The following is a 17,808-nucleotide window of genomic DNA, read 5'->3' as shown; positions in this document are numbered from 1 at the left end:
TAATGCCCGTAATAGCACATTATGCCAAACAGTAATGCCAAATACACATTATGCCAAACAGTAATGCCCATTACATCCCACCCTGACAGATTTACTTCACCAACCCTCCTCTCTGCTCCTGCCAGTCTGTCACCTCAGCTCAAGACAGGCTGCAGAGTTTTTATGTCCATGTAGAACCAGATTATTGGGAACATAGTTTATAACCTGTAAACTGTGTGTATCAAGTTAGTGCCCCTTATACAGTGCTGTAGTTGTGCCCCAAAATGCAATGCCCCCTATAACAAGTGCCCCTTATGCAATGCCCCCTGTAATAGTGCCCCTTATGCAATGTCCCCTGTAGTAGTGCCCATTATGCAGGGCCCCCTGTAGTTGTGCCCATTAAAGTAGTGCCCCCTGTAGTTGTGCCCCATATGCAATGCCCCCTATAATAGTGCCCCTTATGCAATGCCCCCTGTAATAGTGCCCCTTATGCAATGCCCCCTGTAGTAGTGCCCAATAGTGAGCCCCCTGTAGTTGCCCCAGTAGTGAGCCTCCAGTAGTTGCCCCCAGTAGTAAGCCCCCTGTACCGGTAGTTGCCTCCATTAGTGAGCCCCCTGTAGTTGCTCCCCGCACGCACACAAACACACACAAAGAAAAAAAACCACTTACCTTTTTCCCCGCTCCAGTGCTGCTGCCGTCCATACTCTGGCGTCCGCTCCTCGGCACTATGGGAGTGACATCATGATGTCACTCCCATAGTGCTCTGCGGGACCCGGAAGACGGAGCTCACTCCTGAGCTCCATCCCCGGCGTCCGCCGGGGGTTTTAATAGGAGCCGGGTGCCCGCTGGTAACACACTCAGTGGGTGCCCGGCAGATGGAGGGTGCAGGGGGTGCGACCGCCCTGTGCAGTACTTAAATCTCTTCACGCTGGGCACCGCTCCACGCCATCAGCACTCCCACTTTCACACCTGAGTAGACGCTGTCTGCCACTTACTGGACCTAACTAAATCCAGAATGTGTGCAGGCTCCTCATGATGCTGGTGAAGTCAGGACGTCACCTGCGCACTGCATCACTGGGAACAACACTGGCCTCTGAAGTGATCATAGGCTTCTTTAGTATCTTGTTCCCAGTTGGTGCAGCAAGTTGGTTGTGATCTTTTGGCGGGAGATCCGCGAGCTACCGGTAGGTCGCGGTCGACGTCTTGGATGGCCCTGACATAGGATAATAAAAATTATTATTGCATACTGACAGGACTGCCATCAGAGATTGTGGGGCCCGGGACTCACAAAATAGGCAGGGCCCCTCCTCTTGGGTGGGGGGGGGGCAGTTTTTCAGAAGTGGGAATTGCTGTTGATAATGTGGGTGGAGCTACAGCAGGGGTGGGGCATTAATTGGTCCGTAAACCAGTTTTAAAAAATTATCAAAGTTTGGGCTGTGGTGGGTGCTAACATGTCAATCTGTAATATAGAAGTGAGGGTGAGAGAGCAGAGTAAGGGTGTGGGAGAACACGGTGAAAGTGTGAGAGCAGGGTGAGGATGGGAGAGCAGGGTGAGGGTGGCAGAGCAGGCTAAGGGTGGCAGAGCAGAGTGAAAGTGTGAGAGCAGGCTGAGGGTGGCAGAGCAGGCTGAGGATAGGAGAGTAAGGTGAGGGTGGCAGAGCAGGCTGAGGGTAGGAGAGTAAGGTGAGGGTGGCAGAGTAGGCTGTGGGTAGGAGAGTAAGGTGAGGGTGGCAGAGCAGAGTGAAAGTGTGACAGCAGGCTGAGGGTGGCAGAGCAGGCTGAGGGTAGGAGAGTAAGGTGAGAGTGGCAGACCAGGCTGAGGGTAGGAGAGTGAGGTGAGGGTGGCAGACCAGGCTGAGGGTAGGAGAGTAAGGTGAGGGTGGCAGAGCAGGCTGAGGGCAGGAGAGTAAGGTGAGGGTGGCAGAGCAGAGTGATAGTGTGACAGCAGGCTGAGGGTGGCAGATCAATATGAGGGTGGCAGAGCAGGCTGAGGGTAGGAGAGTAAGGTGAGGGTTGCAGAGCAGGCTGAGGGTGGCAGAGCAAAGTGAAAGTGTGAGAGCAGGCTGAGGGTGGCTGATCAGGCTGAAGGTAGGAGAGTAAGGAGAGGGTGGCAGAGCAGGCTGAGGGTAATAGAATAAGGTGAGGGTGGCATAGCAGGCTGAGGGTGGGAGAGCAGAGTGAAAGTGTGAGAGCAGGCTGAGGGTGGCAGAGCAAGCTGAGGGTAGGAGAGTAAGGTGAGGGTGGCAGAGCAGGCTGAGGGTAGGAGAGTAAGGTGAGGGTGGGAGAGCAGAGTGAAAGTGTGAGAGCAGGCTGAGGTTGGCAGAGCAAGCTGAGGGTAGGAGAGTAAGGTGAGGGTGGCAGAGGAGGCTGAGGGTAGGAGAGTAAGGTAAGGGTGGCAGAGCAGGCTGAGGGTGGCAGAGCAGGCTCAGGGTAGAAGCGCAGGAATCTCTGTACCTGGTCTGTCTCCACCACATTGGAAGTGGGATCCCCCGCAGCCTCTCCTGCCCATCTGAGCTCTTCACTATTGTGCTGCATCGTGCTCCCCCCGACGATGCGGCTCCTCACTTTCCCCCGGCTGTTCTCTGCCCGGCCTCTCCCTTCTTGCTGACGGTTGCTGGACTGCGGCTCCTGCTCCAGGCATGCCGCTGACGTTTTCACTCACCCGGCAAGAGAGAGGGGCCCGGGTAACAGCAGCATTTTTAACTTGGTGCTGGTCGCAAATTAATCGGAGGACAGGCAGCGAATCAGGAGCCGCCGCTGTGGCTGCTCTTGATTGCCTGCTGGTCCGCGAGCTCCAATTGGCTCGCAGCCAGCAGCCAATCAAATATGTCGCCGGCGCTTATCCACTCTGCTGCCAGCCTGCCATCCGGGCCCCCTTTGTGCCTGGGCCCGGGACATTAGGCCCGGCAGTCCCCCCCTGATGGCGGCCCTGCATACTGATAAATATGCTCCATCATAGAATATTTTCTTCTTCCCCGTTCTGCCTTCAGTAAAGCCATCAGCTACTTATCAGTTGTAAAATCAGACTCTCCAACATGCACACTCTTGTAAACAGCACACGTTAGCACTGACAGCCCGGGCAATGTGGCTGTCTGGAAGAGACCTTGCATTGGCCAATGTAGTGAAGTCACTAACTGCCTAATGGTGGTGCCGGCCCTGCACTCACCCTGGCTGGTTCCCGGCAGTATCACACAGACACAGCACACTCTCACTGACACTTATTGACAGACCTGACAGTGACTGCCTATGGAAGACCCCTTATTGACATATTGCTGTGATTCATGGATAGGGGTGGGGCCTAATGATGTGAAGTGCCCGTCCCCATCAAAAGGCTAATGGCTGCAGCAGCTGCAACAGGTTTGTGTGTGCACTCTCTCCCTCTCTCTCCCCCTCCTTCTCTCTCTCTCTCCCCTTCTCTCACTCTCCCCCTCTGTCCCTTCCTCCCTCTCTATCACCCATTCATTTTCTCTGTCTCTCCCTCTCTCTTCCTCTTAATCCCTCTCTGTCTCCCTCCCCCTCCTCTCTCTCTCTCTCTTTCTCCTCCCCTCTCTCTCTCTCACTCTCTCTCTCTCTCTCTCCCTCCCACCCTTTCTCTCTCCCCCCTCCCTCCCTTTCTCTCTCCCCTTTCTCTCTCTCTGTCTCTTTCCTCCCTCCCTCCCTCTCTCTCTCTGTCTCTCAATCTATCTTGATCTCTGTCTTCCTCCCCATCCCTTTCTTTCTCACTTCCTCCCCTCTCTCTCTCTCTCTCTCTCTCTCTCTCACTCTCTCCCTTTCTCTGAAACTTTCTCCTCCCCTCTCTCCCTCCCTTTCCCCTCCACCCTCTCTCTCCTTTCTCTCTCTCCTCCCTCTATCTCACTCCCTGTCCCTCCCTTCTTTTTTTCTCTTCCCCCTTCATCTCTCTGTCTCTTTCAACCTCCCTCTCCTTTCCCTCTATCTTCCTCCCTCTCTCCCCTCCCTGTCCCTTCCTCCCTCTCACCCCTCCCTCTGTTCAACCCTCCTCCAATCTCTCTGTCTATATTGTATATATATCTACAGCCATGGCCAAAAGTTTTGAGAATTACATAAGTATTGGTTTTCACAAAGTTTGCGGCTTCAGTGTTTTTAAACCTTTTTGTCAGAAGTTACTATGGTATACTGAAGTAAAATTACAAGCATTTCATAAGTGTCAAAGACTTTTATTAACAATTACATTAAGTTTATACAAAGAGTCAATATTTGCAGTGTTGACCCTTCTTTTTCAAGACCTCTGCAATTCGCCCGTTAATGCTATCAATCAACTTCTGGGCCACATACTGACTGATGGCCGCCCATTCTTGTCTAAGCAATGCTTGGCATTTGTCAGAGTTTGTGGGTTTTTGTATGTCCACCTGTCTGTTGAGGATTGACCACAAGTTCTCAATGGGATTAAGGTCTGTGGAGTTTCCTGGCCATGGACCCAAAATTTCGATGTTTTGTTCCATCATGCTGGAAAGGCATTGTTTGTCACCAAACTGTTCTTGGATGGTTGGGAGAAGTTGCTCTTGGAGGATGTTTTAGTACCATTCTTTATTCATAGCTGTGTTCTTAGGCAAAATTGTGAGTGAGCCCACTCCCTTGGCTGAGAAGCAACCCCACACATGAATAGTCTCAGGATGCTTTACTGTTGGCATGACACACGACTGATGGTAGCGCTCACCTTTTCTTCTCCGGACAAGCATTTTTCCATGCCCATGCATGCTGTCAATCAACTTTTGGGTCACATATTGACTGATGGCTGCTGATTCTTGCATAATCAATGCTTGGAGTTTGTCAGAATTAGTGGGTTTTTGTTTGTCCATCTACCTCTTGAGGATTGATCACAAGTTCTCAATGGGATTAAGGTCTGGGGAGTTTCCTGGCCATGGGCCCAAAATTTTGATGTTTTGTTCCCCGAGCCACTTATCACTTTTGCCTTATGGCAAGGTGCTCCATCATGCTGGAAATGGCATTGTTCATTACCAAGCTGTTCTTTGATGGTTGGGAGAAGATCTCTTGGAGGATGTTTTGGTACCATTCTTTATTCATGGCTGTGTTCATGGCTGTGATCTTAGGCACAATTGTGAGTAAGCCCACTCCCTTCGCTGAGAAGCAACCCCACAAATGAATTGTTTAACTGTTGTCCTATGGAGTGAGGGCTGCATGCTCCATGTAGATGCCCCCAGCCCAAACCACCCCTACTCAAAGTCCCCTAGAATAGTGGGGCCCTGGGCAGCTGCCCAGTGTTCCTATATTTTAAGATGGCCCCGGGTACTTGGTAATGTAGCTAATAAAGTGGCTTGTGTAGTGGTTGTGCAATACTTTTAAAACAAGCCTGATTCAACATTTATTAAAGTATTTATTAAAGCAATATTGGAAAAAGCCTTATAGCTTAGACATCAATTACAGTTTCATCATTGTACTGTATATTGCTGGTTATAATTTAAGTATGGTAGCCATTGCTTTTTATAGAATATCAAGTAATGGCTAAGATTACTTATGATATTGGAGGTATAGTACAATTCTGAAATTCTAATTTTGCATTAAAATTACTTTATTAAATATGAATGTTTGATTAAACGAATTAAATGCTCACAATGGCTTCCTAATCATTAAACTAATTTTCTCAGCATCATTTTGCATACATTGCTGTGTTCCAGTTTATTTGAAAGCACAAGTAAATATGTGACTTTTCAGTGCTCCTGCAATCTGACTGGTAATCGACAGGAATGCTTGTAGTAAAACAACATATTTCATCTTCTCATTCATGTGAGCGCACAGGGAATTAATGGCATCTCACTTAGGAATTTATTACACCTGTACCACATTTACACAAAGTGGGTCAGCAACTGCCTGGTATTATTAGCGATAGACAAGGGAGTAACAACTGACAAGTAAAAAATGAAAAGGCATTGTCCAACAGCTGGGACACACAGTAAGGTCATTTTACATTACCACAGCCATTCTTGTGAAGTACAATTTGCAAACTTTGAAACTTTAAAGAAATAATATATATGCTGCAATTTTGAAAAGATACACCATTAGCATTCTGCAAGAGTATAGAGAGAGGGTGGTATCTCTCTATATATCTATAACCTGATATGAGTTTGGACATTATAACAGCTCCCAATACCCCGGCTGTTTCAACTCTGAGTGCATATCGAACCCCCCCCCCTCCCTCTCCCAGAATCTGCACTTTGCGAGAGTGTACTTGTGTCTCTTAAGATAAATCATTTTACACAATTATTACTACTATTTTCTATTTTATTAACGCAATATTCAAATGGATTTAGATATATATAGATGTCTGTGCAACTTAATACTATAATTGTAACATAGTTGTTAATCTACTGTACTGCCTTTCCACCATGTATTAAAAAGAAAAATGTAAGTGTTCTCCTACAGTAATAATAAGAATACTTGCAGATTGTTGATTATTGTTCAATAACTAGAAATCCATTTTAAAACTCAACTGAAAATAGTTAGATCGATATTTGGTTTAAACACATCTTTAATGCATTATTAAAATTAAGCATCTTGAGTTCCATATTTTACCCATGGGTTTTATTACTCCATTCGTTAACCTAACCACACTAAACTATAGAAATAATGACACTGACACAGTAGAATGGAGGTTGCAGCCTAATTTATTAGTCAAATAAAAAATTGATGGTGGCGAAAAAAGTAGTGCTACCTCAGCCACGATCTAAATAAGTAAATCTTTAAATATTAAGAGTGAATTCCCACCCCTGCACAACCAGATTGAGCAGTACCACCTCCCCCTAATTAGCTGTTGGAAATCTGTTTTGCATTGTCCTCCTGCAGTATGATTCCCGGTCCCTAGGGGTCTACAGGCCTCTGGTTATGTGAGCTGCAGTACTGGTACTTAATAGATGTGATGCTCTGTGGAATGTGTTTTGTGTCTAAGTGCCAGGTAATTAATGACTCAGATACCAGCAAGGACTACACCTGACAGCTGGCTATTTAGTATGTATGAGCCCAGCAATCATTGCTGGGTTATTAATGTTTCATGTTTTGTTTCTGCATCTCCCTGTTTTCCTTTCTGCTAGAACTTTAGATTCCAGTGCCTGTTTTGTTCCTGCAAGCTCCTGTTTATGTTAAGCAAAAAAACTTCTGCCATTATCAAGCTACCATTCTACTGTGTGTTTCTAGATTCTGTTTTCTTCTGCCATTCACCACATTGCCATTCTGCTATTGTTACTGGACTCTGGTTGCTTTTGTCATTTATTGCAAGACTCCTGTCTACCAACATTCAATGCTCCTGCATTATCAAGCTTGCCTACATTCCCATGCTATTGAATCATCCCTCAATAAATATCTTCATATGTTTCATCATACTCTGTGACTTGTGGATTAATCACACCCAGTAGGTTCATAACATTGGCCCAGCATTGGTCCCTCCCTAAGATGGAGGCCAGTTCCTTCCCTAAGGTAGTGACCAACTCACTGCTCTCATAGGGAAAATGCTACCCAAACACTCTTACACCCTAGTAGGTGTTTAGATTATATAAATGAGAGTTATTTAAACCTGATTCAGTATACTTCTATTAACAAATATGCATATTTGTTAATAACAGTTTACTGAATCAGGATTTTTTTAAATTGATCATTTAAAAAAATAAACAATTTTGGGAAAATTTTTGTAAATAAATAGTTTTAAATAGTTTAAAAAAAATAAAAAACTCTACTAATGATCTCACATGATTGCTGGGCTGAAGGTACAGTATAAGGGATAAGGAATTAGCATTAGAAGATCAGGTAACAATTTAGAGGTTCGGGGTAGTCAAGGCTGCAGCTGTCCCATCGGAGTCATAGACCTTGCCTGGAGCAGAATATATGTCCAGCCCTAGGAACGGGATGTTGTTGCCATCACACAAGGAGAGGCAGTGGATGAAATTCTAATTGTTTTACTTTTAATCATGTGACCATAATCTTTTTCTTACCAACTCATTTTTGCACTTTAAAATCTGGTCATGAATTGATTCTGTTCAACAGAAGTCTCTTCTTCTTTGGAGAACCTTAGTGTTTCTAGGTGCTCTTGGAAGTCTATTTTCAGACTTTCCCTTTAAAGCTTAATTTATTGACCCTTATCTTTTCCAAATTCAGAGACCTTGGGACCATAATGAACATTATTAAAGAAAAACTCACTCTACACATTTCTTTCTTATCTGTGCTTGTTCCGGAAAATTAATATGTTTTGTATTCTGTTTTCAGATAAATATGTTTTGCAGGGATCACAGAGTTTACATACACAATGCACTTTAAGGTTTTTCTTATAAAATACTTCTACTTAAAGTTGTAACACTCACATGGGTAGAATGCTGTAAGTAGCAATTCATTGATATATTTACTGTAGACATAGTAAGTTGACCTCATGATTGCATCCCCTTATATTCAGCAAGACAAGAGAAACAACAATGGTGCTTCATGTTTTTGTATTACTTTTATCATACAGATATTTAGTACGAAATGCTACTCACATTATCTTTTTCTAACTCAAGGTGTGGGTTGTATCATTTCCGAGGTCACATTGTTTTTCCATTTCATTTTGTCTTCCTAATATGTAATTACAAGCTGTTAGCCAGTTTAAGCTACGTGCCATAGGTTCAGATGTGAATATTGTCCACATTAGGACCAACCCCATCTTGGAGTGGTTATATTTCGTGAGTAGTCTTTAATACTTTAATAATTCTAATATGAAGTTTACAATTTATACAATCAGATCCTTTGTTATCAATGCTATTGTGAGCTGATACCATTGTTTTTAATGTTATGATGAGCAGTGAACTTTGGGCCTGATTCAGAGATGAACGCAATGGCGATTCCATATGTAGATCGAGTGATTGTTTGCCATCATGCATGCGTATAAGCCACACTGAGCGCGTGCTGTGATCGCATTGCGATTACGGATGCACATAGGAATACATTGCACAGTGATTGACAGGTTGTCAGTATTTGGGGGTGGTAACAGGAGGGTGGTCAGAAAAATGCAGTCATGTCTGTCTGTTTAAACACTGTTACATGGGCATGCAAAAATTAGCCCTCTTACACAGCATGAGAGCCCTCATTTTGAGAGGAGATCTCTCAAGGCTGCGGCAGGTCAGACCTGCCACAAGGACAGGAAGGCCGCTCGATGTGTGTCAATGTTACAGATATTTACTCTAGTATGTGTGCACAGGAGATCTTTGCAAACATTTTCATATTTTCGCAGTTGCATTGCTGAATAAAACCCTTTGTCATTAATGGGCTAAATGCGAATGTGTTTATTTTAATGATACTCTTCCGTACCAGAGCTATACTATTGTGCTTTGTACAGTATGGTACTCATGCTATTTCATGGCTTAGCCACTTTGAGGAAAAATTAATTTCCATTTGCTGCTTGTCAGGCCCCCCAATTTAATGACTGGTAGACCTTGTCTTGGCTATAACCCAAATAGAAGGCAACAATGAAGGTCAAACTTATTTAATTGAAATTATCTCAATATGCTAAGGTAAAGCCTACACATTATTTTATATTATGTATTATTTTACATTTTGCCATATTCTGTGAAATGTTCAATTGATGGTTTAAAGTTTCATTGCTGAGTATTTTATGTAGCTCCTGCATATTGTGAACCACTTTACCGAGAATATTTAACCATTCACATTCATAACTGTTTCAATTGAGCTTACAATCTATATCCCCTGCCACACAGACAAACACACAAGCCCACACATAGTCTACAGTTAATATCAAATTAACCTGTTTGTAAGGGATAGTCACATATGGGTCACAGAGAGGGAGAGTAGGGTGTGGGAACAAAAAGGGTTGGTTAGGAAGCAATCTAAATCCTATTGAAGCTTTGGAGGAAGGTGGAATAGGAGAAAGAAGTGAGCTCCAGTGTAGGGGAGCAACATGGTTGAAGTCCTTGATGTGGGAGTGGGAGGAGGTACACCTGGGAAGAGAGTTAATTGTTAAAGTGGGCAGGCAGGAGTGTGGAGGGCGGATGAAGTTAGAGATTTAGGGGGGAGAAAAATGGGTGAAGGCTGTATACATTAGTGTTAGAGTTTGAATTTGACTTTATAAAGGAAGGGGGGCCAGTGTAGTGTCTGGCACAGAGGGTGTTCAGATAGAGAGCAGTCGGAAAGAAAAATAAGTCTGCAATTAATTTAATTTATTATGGACTGGAGAGGAGAGAGGTAGAAGTTGAGAAGACCATATAGTAGGAGATTGTAGCAGTACCATTGACAAGAGAGAGAATGAGGGTCTTAGTGACATCTACAGTAGGTTAAGAAAGGTTCTGAACCTGTAGATATTACAAAGGTAGAAGCAACATGAATGGCAGAGGCAGTGAATGTGGGGTTTGAAAGAGATGGAGGATATAAAGATAACTCCTAGTTAGTGGACTGTGGTTCTGATTCAGTAGGATATGCAAGTGCGATTACAAATGCACATTGACCGAGTTTTAATTATCGTGCATGCGTAAAAGCCGCACTGTGCGTCCTCAGCTATCGCATTGTGACTACTGACACACAGAGGAATCCATCGCAAAGTTAGTGACAGGCTGTCAGCGTTTGGGGGTGGTGACGGGAGGGGGAGTCGGAAGAATGCAGACGTATCTGTCTGTTTGCCCATCATTTTCTGGGCATGCATAAATTAGCCACTGCGGTTGCATACGCAGCATGAGAGCTCACTGTGTGCATGTAGACTTGCAGTTTCTGCTGCAGTTTCTGCTGCAAGTCACCTGGTATAAATGCTGCGTGACTTGTCGATGTGCTTCATTGGTACCGATATTTACGCAGAAGAGCGACATTGGACAGATACTGTATGAGAAAGCAGTAGTGGGCGTCTCCATGCTGGCTGAGCTTTGGCAAGCATTAGCATATTTTTGCAGCTGTGTTCCGTGAGAATTCCAAGCAGCGATCACAATTGAGATCGGTACAGAATCAGGCCCTATGTTTTTAAAAGATAGCGAGAATGGGAGAGGTGAGGGGACTCAGGAGGGGGGGAACATTGTAAGCTAATGCTGGGTACACAATGACAGATATATTGGCCCATCAATTGATTGACCAATATATCTGGTGCCCGTCGGCCAGTGTGTACCAGCGATATGTCTGTGAATTACATTGGGATTGGGTAGATACATTAGAGGGAGGATTAGGGTTAGGGTTATTAATTTGGGTTAGGAATAGGGCAGGTATTCTTACTGGAATGCTGGCACATGAGATCACTCCATCAGGAAACTGCCAGTCATATAACTCCTGGTACCAGGCAGAAGGTGCTTGAGACATTGCTGCTGCTGGGACCAGGTAAGTAACTGCTGGGCAACTAGGGATATTAGGTCGGCATGTCATTTGTGTAGCCATGAGATATGTTGACATGGTCACTGTCAATATGCTAAGCATGTCGACATTTCAACTGTGTCAACATTCTCATGTCAACCTAATGCATATCTGCATGAGAACTGTCAATCTAACATATCACACCTGCTTTACCAGATTGCCACTTTTATGCAATGTATGTGTGGGGAATAGCATGTAATTTAAATTGCACAATTCACCATTAAACCTTGCAAAAACCATGCAGTGACAGCGTGGCATTTCTGCACAGTTACCAATATCACAATTTGTGGCTTGCTAAATTGCCCCCTATAAGTTAATCAATATGTATTTTAGTGTAGAGGGGTAGCTAATATACAAACAAATGTCTTTATAATAATGTTAATTGAACAAGTTGTTTAACAGTTGCAATGCAACTAAAAGTACACAGCACATGATAGTGCTTACTTTTATTACTTTCTTTTAAATATTTGTGTCATTAAGCATGATGATACAGTAAATGCTAAATAATATGCACCAAAGGTATGATTAATCGTGGATATGCACATGTAAATAGTACCAAGATCCGAGCTTTTCCTTCTTACACTTTTATGGCATCTTATATACTGCTGTGGATTTTGTACTAAATAATAATTGCATAGGTTGACCAGATATAAAAACATTTGAAAGAGAAAAAAATGTTTTTTGAACTTAATCCATCAAAATATTTATGCTTTATGTACAAAGTTCTAATGTGATATGAAACAGTCCTGTAAAGCTACACACATAGCAACAGATTTATAATTAAAAACGGTTTTATTCAAGTTTTTATCTTCCAAGCTAGAAAAGTTTGACAAATTCTCCAAAACCTCTGTGGACTTTTTGTTACTTTTGAAAACTACTTTCAGATAAAACTAAACATTCACTTATTTTCATATCTCATATTTAATGGATGATGCCGTATTGATGTGACTCATTCCTCACTGTGCCTGGCAAGGCTTCAATCACTGGACCTGTTTTTATTAGCAAATGGCACAGGAATCTTGGCTTAGCTACGGTAGCAACAGGGCTTCTCAAAGTGGAGCATTGCCACTAAACATCCAAGCATTCAAGAAACGACACAAAATGGCTCCAGGGCAAGTAATCCATTCACAATTGATGTAGATGTATGAAAGTTTTATTTTAGTTCAGCTATACTGCTAAAATGTTGGCTCTGACATTTTCCCCACTGAAAATAATAGGATGTTTTATTAATAAATGCTAGGCTTGTTTGCCCCAATGTAAAGCTGGATTTATTCATCCTGGTAATATTTGCCATCTTTCCCTTCAACTGTCATTATCTCTGTTTTCAGTAAATAAAACAAGAATAGAAAACAAAGCCGTTTGAACAACTTTCTTTCCAATTATCATTTGTGGTTGAATTCCTTGCTGTTCCTGCGCAGTAGTTGCTTAGAAACGTAATAGTTAGAATAAACCTTGAGCATGAACCTAATATATTTCTCATTGCACAAAGCACAAAGCAAAGGTCCAGAAACCAAATAATTTTCCATAATATATAATCTTTATATGGTGGGTTATATATTTGTGTGTGTGTGCGTGCTTGTGTGTGTGTCCAGGGGCCTGTGCACTATTTTGCAGAACACACTATTGCCTTTGGTCAGTCAATGTAGATGTTGAAGGTATTAACCTAATTTTATTTTATATACAGCTAAAATTATTTTATAAAGGTGAAATCATACCAACGTATTTTTTCAATAGAAATAATATAGGGTATAATCATGTGTCTCCTATGGTAAATCGTAGGAATTAGAGATGTGCGCCAACCCCCGTGTTTCGGTTTTGGATCTGTATCTCCTTCCTGTTTTGGATCTGAATTTGGTTATGCCAAACTGCCCTTGCGTGTTTTGGTTTTTGGTTTTGGGTCTGTATTTTTTTTTTCAAAAAGTGATAAAAACTGCTAAAATCACATAATTTGGGCATTTTTTTGTTCCTACAGTATTATTACCTCAATAACATTAATTTACACTAGTTTCCAGTAAATTTTGACCACCTCACAGTTCACAATATTGTTTTCATCTGGTTTAGGCCCAAAATTTGCACTAAGCTAAGCGGCAGCAGTTCAACTTCCAACACGGCACATAAGGAAACATATGTTTTCATTAATCAAGAGGCCTGAGGAAGATGGAGTATGTATGTAGTTGAAGGCAGGGAAATGAAGGGTTGATTGGTAGTAAATTTAATTTAACTTGTTGATTCCAAAGCAAATTTATGAGGGAGGAGGGGAGAGCATGGGTGAAAAATATGTCCCATGTTTAGCCAACAAAATCAACTTGGTGGTTCAGAAATTTTTTTAAAATTAAAAGGGCATGCAGGAGATGCTGTCTATGGCCATAAACATTTCTGGCCATTTTTGGCATTCAGCAACCGCATGTCAAATATTGCAGCAGCTGTGACAGTTCAACTTCCAAAATGTTTTTATTTTTCAACAGGCCTCAGGGAGTTAGAGTATGTATGTAGTTGAAGGCGGGGAAGGAAGATTTGATATGTAGTAAATTGAATTACATTTTTTGATTCCAAAGCAAATTTATGAGGGAAGAGGGGAAGGGAGGGGAGGCATTTGCAAAAAATATTTAAATCATTCACATCAGTCCTTGCCCTCAGAAGAATCCTTGTGCGCTATGCATGCTGCTGCTGCTGCTGGGAGTGGATTTTCATCCCAGAAGGGGACCAGGAAGACTACTAGTAGTACTTTAAAAAACAATTGACTATTAAACAATCCTTTGCAAGGGGGAGCAAGTATGATAGCAGTAACCCAGTTGCATAGCAGATCACTGATGCCATAATATCTATGCTGGAATTAGATGTGCGTCCAATATCTACCAATAATGCAGTGGGATTTAGGCAGTTAATTGAGGTCCTGTGTCCCCGCTACCAAATTCCATCTAGATTCCACTTCACTAGAAAAGCAATTCCCTACCTGGCAGCAGTCCCTTGATGAACAACACAGCACCCCTTTATGGACAACAAAGCACCCTTGCAGAGTGCGGATTGACCACCTGCAGAGTCACAAATTTGTGGATGATAAACAGCGGTCTGGCCGGCACTGTCATCAAGCAATAATACCGTAGCTAACACAGACAAAAAAAACCTGAAAATAAGATCTTTTTTTTATTTTTTGTGGAATGATAATTTTGTTTAACTTTTTTTTTTTTACACTGGGGAAAAGCACCCCAGGATTGACAGAGCACCCCCCTGAACAATACAGCACTCCTTTATGAACTGCAGCTCTAGCCCCTTGATTGGGATGACAACACAGCAGCACCCTTTTATGGACAAAACAGGAGTAGCCCTTTATGTACTGCAGCCCCAGCCCCTTGATTGACAGGACATCAGTGACACAGCAGCACCCCGATGTGCTGATTACTAAAGCACCAGCCCCTTGATGGACAACACAGCAGCAGCCTGCAGCCTGCAGCCCCAGCCCCCAACAGGACAACCCAGTGACACAGCAGCACGGTGCACAGACAGAGCAGCATGTCTGTTCTGCACACTCTCCGGAGTGAAAATGGTGCTGATCACCGGGCCCTTTATACAATCCAAAACCCGCGAGAATCCGACAGCGGGAGGATGACGCATTTTGCCTTGTTTTCGGATCCGAGTCAGGTGGGAAAACCCGAGCCGGACTCGGATCTCGGATCACATAAATGAAGTTCGGGTGTGTCCGGTTCTCTGAGACCCGGACCTGCTCATCTCTAGTAGGCATATTATAAAATTTACAGTATGTGATCATTTAAAGGCTTAAATCATAACAATATATTTTCCTATACAATAATATATATACTAGTATAATATAATATATACTGTGTCAAAAGTACACACCTATTATACAAATATAATTTATAGATGATTTACATATATTAGGGCAACATAGTAATATAATAATCAGTTGTGAATTACAGTAGGAAGCTTACACACACACTCACACAAATGCATACAGACACACACACAGACAGATGCAGACAGACACACACACAAACACACACACACACAAAGACAGATGTAGACAGACACACACACACGTAACATAGTTTGAGAAAAGTTTACAATGGCTTGAAACGTTGCTGTTGCAGAAATAACTTATGTCCACCACGCACGTTTTCTCTCATTTGCAGTTGGGTAAGTAGGAGTTGCTATTGCAATTTCACAGACAAAGTGTAACTGACAGGAGTTTCAACATGTCATGTAAACGTGTAGTGAGTGTGAATTGGAGAATTCATACACTGGGACAGAGACAGGGATTTTTATCAGATCCCATTATGACATTATAGTAAAGCTGTTAAAATTGTTTTAAATGTCAATAATTAGTACTCAGAGTAACTACTGCAAAATGTAATTCTACAGTACATTTTATAGTAATGTTTCCTATTTAAAACATGAATAAAAATGTTCTATTTTGTTTGTGTTACCAAATTTTACTATAGAAGAGTTTGAGAAGTGCTTTACCCTAGGGCCAGACTAAGGGCCACAATGGCTTGGCACTGAAAATTATTAATGGCTTATTGTGAGAAAAGAATAAGGTATGATTTTGCCTCAGACCTTCCCACATGCCATCAATTACCCCAAATGCTCCTTAGACTTACCAACATACCTTTAATATCCATCAGATTCCTCAAATGCCATCAGACCTCTTCACATGCCTCCTAATCCTCTATGGGCCGAATTCAATTCAGTGCAATGATGAATAGCACTGTTTGGGTGGCTAAAGGATTTGTTCTCACACCCCCCTGTGGATGCGAGGAAAAATATGACAAAAGTGCCGGGCTCGCAGCTGTTTGTCGGCTTAGTGCGGTGCTAACAGCCGCGCGCCCAGCAGTTTAGTCAGAGAATGCCGGTTACCGCGCCTTAACACCCAGGTTAAGTCGCAAGAACCGGCATTGTCTGACTTAACCAATTCCTGACAAGGCAAACAGCGTGGTGTATTGAATAGCTGCGGGAGATCCCTCCCATAGCTATTTATCATCACACTGAATTGAATTCGGCCCTATGAGTTAGAAGTATCTGATTGGCAACCCCAAAAGAGGCAGTACTTGACTGCCTACAATGATTGGGAGAGCATGTCTACAATGATTGGGTGGAGCACTCCTCAAATTTCCCTTTAGGGCTGCTGGCAACTTAAGATGGCTGGTGGATGAGTGAAATGAGCCTCAGCAGCATGGTGCCATCACACCATGCTTACTGCACTCTGATAACATTGGGCAAGATCCAACAGCATCAGTTGACTAGCTGAGCGGAGGCCCCATGGCCGTCCATTACCATGCTGCCATGACAATGGGCCGATTTTTATGGTGAAACTTTATTATTGCTAATGAATTGAACAGAATACAATTTGATCCGGGAATTATATTATGAAATTTAACAAAATAATGTGACAACATAAGACAAATATGATTAGCAAAAAAACCCATGAAATTAAGTTTGTATATAATTAACATTTATAATCAAATTAAAATCTATGGCCTGATTTTGAGTTGCAGTCAATTCTGAATGCGGACAGATTGGAGGATTTGAGCAAGTGTCGCAGGCTGTATATACATTTAAACTACTGTACATGTAAATGCGGTAAATGGTAGTTTGGTGCGCTCTTCCTGAGAGGGAGGATGTATTGTGCGGTGGGTGTGGAAATATGGTTGATGTCGGCAGTGAGGGAATACAGGTAAATGAGGAGACAGACAAATGTAGGAGGCCAAATCGTTTATTAGAGCAGACACAGTGCTGCTCTGATGGGGTCTCACGTGGAGGGGGATTTTGTGGATGTGCAAGGAGAGGAGGGGTGGTGTGTGATGAGGTTCTGGGTGGTAAGGTGGTGGACCCTTTCAGGGTGCTCCTTGCCATGCAGTTCTGTGACCAGCATGTTATCCCTACTGGACCTATGGTCTACAGTCTTGAGAGTCTTCTGGGAATGTTCATGCACCTTCAAAGTCAATGGGTTAGAAGTGAGTGTCCCGCTGTAGGCGGCGTCCCTCGCGGTGGTACAAGAGTCAAGAGTACTTACCTACTGGTAGAATTTAGGAGTGGGTAGATGGTGCAGCCATGTTGTTTGGGGCTGATGATGTGTGGTGGTTTTTCTGGTGAGCTCTGCTGGTTCGATGTTTGGAATAGAGGATTGCAGTGTGCTTGCTGCAGGGGGTTGCCAGACCGGTTGGGTCATATGTTGGATCGTTGATACAATCGGTGGTTGTTCCCCACACGCCCATGGGTTCTTGGTATGGCTTTCTGCAATGATGTGCCTGTGGCATGTGTGGGGTGCCGGATCCCGTGGGCCCTCTGACTGATGCTGTACAGTCTGCAGGGCCGGCATTGGGAATGACCTTCCTCTTAAGAGGACACACTAATGTAGCACCTTGCAGGTGTAAACACCCTCATGGAGGGGTTGGTCAGGGACAGGAGGCCAGTTGCTGAAGGTGCTAATGGCAGTCCCGGCCAATGGGTTCCCCTTGGCATGGTGGATGGATGGTT

The sequence above is a fragment of the Taudactylus pleione genome, unplaced genomic scaffold (genome assembly GCF_031769625.1).
Source record: "Taudactylus pleione unplaced genomic scaffold, aTauple2 ptg000637l, whole genome shotgun sequence".
NCBI lineage: Eukaryota > Metazoa > Chordata > Amphibia > Anura > Myobatrachidae > Taudactylus > Taudactylus pleione.
This window is presented reverse-complemented; position numbering follows the sequence as displayed.